Source organism: Chiloscyllium plagiosum, chromosome 8, assembly GCF_004010195.1.
Source record: "Chiloscyllium plagiosum isolate BGI_BamShark_2017 chromosome 8, ASM401019v2, whole genome shotgun sequence".
In the NCBI taxonomy this organism is placed as follows: Eukaryota; Metazoa; Chordata; class Chondrichthyes; order Orectolobiformes; family Hemiscylliidae; genus Chiloscyllium; species Chiloscyllium plagiosum.
The window spans coordinates 87,522,848-87,528,626 of NC_057717.1; the positions used below are offsets into that span (position 1 = coordinate 87,522,848).

At 45.0% G+C, this 5,779-nt stretch overlaps 1 long non-coding RNA gene across 1 annotated transcript in view; it reads left to right on the plus strand.

Moving 5' to 3' along the window:
- The first annotated feature begins 1,392 nt into the window (after positions 1 to 1,392).
- Positions 1,393 to 5,779, plus strand: part of LOC122552435 — a 5,909-nt gene continuing 1,522 nt past the window's right edge. Inside the window, exons 1-2 of the long non-coding RNA XR_006312397.1 lie at positions 1,393 to 1,525; positions 4,280 to 4,362. This is a non-coding gene — a long non-coding RNA (uncharacterized LOC122552435). The remainder of the gene's footprint in view (positions 1,526 to 4,279; positions 4,363 to 5,779) is intronic.

The following is a 5,779-nucleotide window of genomic DNA, read 5'->3' on the forward strand; positions in this document are numbered from 1 at the left end:
TTTTTTCTCTCAGTGAATGGCTAGAATTTTCTCGCCCAAACTTTTGTGAAAGTTAAATGTGGGAGGGGAATGGTTGGGTTCCTCTTTGGAGGGTTGTTCTGGCTTGTTGGGCTGAAGGGCCTGTTTGTTTCCACACAGTAGGGAATCTGTGATTCTATCTCAAATTATTTTAAAAGAGGGCAGATAGATTTTTGAAATATTGAGCAGTTGAGGGCTATGCAGATCAAGCATAAAAGAGGTGTTGAGGTCTGGGTTGGCCCAGCCATGATCTGATAGAATGGGGGAACAAGCTGAAGGTGAACAAGCTGAAGGAATCTCCGATTCCTTGAGGCTCCATTTCATGCTTTTTTTGTTTCCAAAGAATGCAATGTGCTAAAGATCTCAGATGTTGTGAAAAGGAGTAAAAATGGGGCGTTTATGTACTGATTCAGGTAGCATTGATTCATCAATCATAGCTATTCAGTCATGAGTAGGAAGGCAATTCCCTCCATGAATAAAGGAAATCTAGCGCAGAGCTCATACAAAGGGAATTCTTAACCTCAGTGAACTCTGCCATCACATTACCCACCATATCAACTAAAGCAGGACACACTGCGCATGCTCTAGCCAACAAAGGAACCCCGGGTGATTGATGTCAGCACCGGGCCAATGAAAGGACGGTGGGCGGAGCTGGAGGATCTAGCGGGCGGTTGGTCCTCCAACCAATCAAAGTGAATGAAGGGCGGAGCTAAACTAAACCATGTGATCATCCTCGCGCGCGGCGCAGAGTCGCTGTAATGAATGCTCGGGAAGTTATAAACAGGGAAACGGGAGAAAAACTGTGCTGCTATGAGCGGAGAGGTTTTACAAACAAATTGTGCGCGTCGGAAAACACAAAATTGAACGTCCCAGTCCCGTGTTTGCAGTAAATGAGGAATGGCCACAGCGTGGCTGCAGGCCTGAATGAGCGCCGCCATCTTTATTCGGGACAATGATTCACTGGACACGTGCACCGCCGCCATCTTTGTAGAGGGCAAGGTGAAGCCAGCCGCATGTGCAGACTTTGTCTGGTATGGAGTCATTGGGACCAAAGCAGCCAATACTGCTCTGATTCACCTCTGGGCTCCCTCATCACCACTTTATCAATATCTAGCTTCCTCAGTCTCGAACCATGGGTGTATTTTTGGTCTGTTTACGACTGTATTATTACTTTTATAGACCCTTTGTAAATTAGTTTTTCACTGCGGCCTAGCCCCTGACCATGTACTGCTCTGTTATCAGATTATTTTCTAGAATATTTTTGACAGTCAAGAATTCTTTTTTTCCAACAAGCAAGTGTATTTTCCTTCCATTTCTGACTATCAAATTCTGCACCATTTTCATTCCCTGTAATGCATTTTGCATTCCCTGAAACATCAACTGTGTTTCTCCTTCCACAAATAGCAGTGATTAATGCCAAATCCCTGTTGCTTGTGGAGAGGGTGATGTTTGACTTTCTTGTACAGCTGCAGTTTGTGTGGTGCAGGTGCTCTCACAGTGTGGTTGGGTATGTGGCATTATAGGTTATTTTCAAATCATCACTGTTGCCGAATGAATAATGTCCAAATCAACAATAGTTCGTATTTTTATTATCATGCTTATAATTTCACAAAAATACTATTGAGAACTTTAGACATAAGGCCAGAGATGGAGATATTAGGTCAGCTGACCAAAACCATTGCCAAAAAGCAGGTTTTGAGGGATGTCTTAAAGGTGGAAAGCAGACCTGTGAGGTTTTGGCTGCGAATTTCAGATCATGCTGCTTCAGCAACTGTAGAAATAGCCACACAGGTGAAGTAATGAGTTAACAAATGGTTGGGAGTCTCAAAGAAAATGGGTTGTCAAGGTTTCAAAGTGTGTGTGGTGCAGGGAGTTGGGGATTATCACAGCCAGGAATTAAATCAAGTGTGAGAATTTTAAATTGAGGGATATTGGCCAGGTGCTGGCAGGTGAGACTAGATTGGGTTGGGGTCTCTGGTCGGCATGGACAGATTGAACCGAAGGGTCTGTTTCCTTGGTATACATTTCTATAACTGCATGCTGTTGATTATAATTAGGAGCCTTTTGATGAATCAACAAGCAGCGATTAAGATTTTCTTGAGATTACAGGGAGGTTGAATGTGAGAAGCTGGCCCTGAGTGTGTTTGGAAAACGAAGTCTGGAGATAACACACGATGGATGAGAGTTTCAGTATATGAGCTGAGAGGAGGGTGGAATCAGCTAGAATTAGTGGTCTTGGAGTGGGACTGAGCTGTCACTCTCACCTCACCTCTGGGATTCAGCTGGTTGCCAGATTGTGAATCAGGGCGGTACCACAATCGGGACTCGAGTTGCCATGGTGGTGCCTAAAATGAGTGTCACTCAGCTGGCTGTTGCTGAGCAGCTGCTGCTTGGTAGCCCTGTTGATGACATCTTGCATCACTTTACTACTGATCGAGTGTGGACTGACAGAGGGAAATTGGCTGGGTTGGATTTCCCAGTGTTTTTGTGTTGAACATCCCTGGGCAATGTTCCACATTGTCGGTAGATGCCAGTGCTGGAGTGGTACGTGACTTGGTGGGTGGCAAGTTCTGGAGCACAAGCCATCAGTATTATTGCGAGAATATTGGCAGGGCCCGTAGCCTTTGCACTACTTAACCATTTCTTGATGTTATTCAAACTGAATCGAACTGGCTGAAAACTCACATCTGTGATGTTCGAAACCACTGGAGAAGGCTGAGATGGATCATCCCACTTTGCACTTCTGGCTGAAGATTGATGCAAATGCTATCTTCTTATCTGATGCATGGGTGTGTGAGACCCCTCCATCAGTAAAGGTGGGGAAATCTGTGGTGTTTCCTCCAGTGAGTTGTTTAATTGTCCATCACCGTTCACAACTGGGTGTGGCAGAACTGCAGAGTTCCGATCTGATCCATTGGATGTAGGATCACTTAGCTCTGTTGCTTGCTGCTGATGCTGTTTGATATGCAAGTAGTTCCGTTTGATAGCTTCACCACGTTGGCACTTCAGTTTTAAGTCTGCCTGGTGCTGCTCATGGCATGCCCTCCTTTCCTGTCCATTGTGATGGGTGAGACTGGGATTTACAAACCCATGAGATTACAGATTGTGCTGGAGTACAGTTCTGCTGCTGTTGATGTCCCACAGTGCCTCAGAGATACCCACTTTGAGATCCGACATCTGTTCAAAGTCTGTCCCCATTAGAACAGTGATAGTGTCACTCAACACAATTGAGGTTTTTCTCAACTTTAAGGCAAGACTTTGTCTCGAAAGGAAATGTGTGATGGTCGCTCGTACTGATACTATCATGGACAGATGTATCTGCAGCTGGTCAATTCATAACAATGAGATCAAGTATGTTTTTCCCTCTTGTTGGTTCCCTCACCACCCGCTGCAGACTCAGTTGAGCAGCTATGTCCTTTAGGACCTGGCCAGCTCAGTCAGTAATTCTGTTGCAGAGCTAGTCTCGATTGTGGACATTGAAATCCCGTACCCAAGAGTACGTTTGACACCATTTTATTGCCTGAGTGCTTCCTCCAACTGTTGTTCAACATGAAGGAGAAGTGATTCATCAGCCAGTACAGTACATGGTAATCAGCAGGAGCCATGAGGCATCCTGGTCTCCGGACTCAATGCTTTGTACTCCCAGGGCAAATCCTCCCTGTCTGTACACCACTGTGCCACGACCTCTGCCTGGTCTGTCCTGCCGGTGGGACAGGACATATCCAGAGATTTCAGGAGAAAGTGAAGACTGCAGATGCTGGAGATCAGAGTCAAGAGTCTGGTGCTGGAAAAGCACATCCAGTCAGGCTGATGAAGGGCTTAGGCTCCAAACGTCGATTCTCCTGCTCCTCGGATGCTGCCTGACTGTTCTGTTTTTCCAGCACCACACTCTCGATATCTAGATATGGTGATGGTGGTGTCTGGTCATTGTCTGTAAGGGATGATTCCGTGAGTATGACTATGTCAGGCTGTTCCTTGACTAGTCTGTGAGACAGCTCTGCACATTATGGCATCAAAAACCATATGTTAGTGAGGAGGACGTTGCACCACTGAGAGGGCTGAATCTGTGGTTGTATTAAATGGTGCCTTCTTAGATGCCGAGTGGTCCATCCAGTTTCATTCCTGTGTTGAGACTTTGGAGTGATTAATACAGTGAATAGCTGGCTGGGCCGCTGTCAGGTTGGCAGGATTTTTTTCGCCATTGATAATGGTTTCGTGGAGAACAGGAGATTCTTAATACGTTTTTTTTTCTTGAATTCAGATTCCACCATCTGCCAAGATGGGATTCGAACCAGGACTTCAGTCGTTTGTTTTAATAATCTGGATAAAAGTCAAATACATCAGGTTTGTTCACTCGTTTTAAATATCACTAACCCTGGTTTTGTTTCTTTGTAAAACACTGTCTATCATCCTGTCTCCTCCATCCTCCCCTCCAACAACGAGTGAGGAGCACATGGAGTTTCTCTGTCACTAAGACTGAGATAATCTAATCTGCTGCTTCTCACCCTCCCGTTAGCCCACCGAGCCAAACTGCCTCAGGTGATGTTCCTGGTTTTTGTCCTAAACCTATATCTTTCTCCAGTCTCTTGTCAAGCCTTATCAGAGCTCACCTTGACCCTTTACCCTAATCTCGCGAAATTCATTTTCCAACTCTCTTCCTCCCCCTCGCCAATTCATAGATATTGTTCCTTGTTCTGTCTGTTGGTCTTTTTTGGTTATGTCCTTCTCTCCCATTCTGTGAAAAACTAATATTTGACCTCACCGTTGTTGGAAAATCCTGCTCCATTTCCACTCTCCCTTTCCTTTCTGAATTCCTTGCATTTGGTGTCCCTCAACGATCTATCCTTGGTCTTTCCTGTATCTCACATACATACTGCCAGGAGGTGATATCATCCAAAAACACTGTGTTAGGTTTGGCATGTACACTGATGATGCCCAGCTCTCCCTCCCCATCATCCCTCTTCATTACTCCACTGTTACTCAGTTATTAAACTGCTTATCACATTCCCACTACTCGATTAGCTGCAATTTCCTCCAATGAAACATTGTCACGGTTAAACCCATTGCCTTACCTATACCTTTCTGCTGAGTCCCTCCTTTCCACTGGGAACTCTCATAGGCAGAACGACACTCTTCACAATATTGCTGTTATATCTGACCCCAAGGTGACCTTCTGATCAGACATCCACACAATCACTATACCAGGAATTCCAATCTCTTACACGTTGCTTTTCTCCACCTCACCCCAGCTCCATTGCTACTGAAACCCCTTACCCACGTCTGTGTCGCCTTAAACCTGAATCCAAAACAGAACCCTTGATTCTGTGACTCGGAATCAGGTTTCGGACTCCCCTCTCAGTATTTAGCCTCAGGCACATCCTCTCAGTATTTATCCTGTCAAACCCCTGAAGAATCCCATCTGTCTCAATGAGATCACCTCTCTTTCTCCAAAATCCAGTGAATAGAGTCCCAACCTTTTCAGCCTTTATTTAAAAGATAATTCCTCCAAACCAGGGATCATCTCATTGAATCTTCCCTGAAATGCCTCAAATAAAGTGACACATTTCCTTATCTAAAGGGGCCAAAACTCCTCTCATTACTGCAGATATGGTGGTCTCACCAGCACTTCCACACGTTATTCTCAGGTATATACTCCAAACTCTAGTACTGAAAACCTTTGAAACAAAACATTCCATTCCCCTTCCTGGTTCCCTGTTGTAACTGTGTGGTAGCTTTCTGTGTTTCCTGAACAATTACCCCT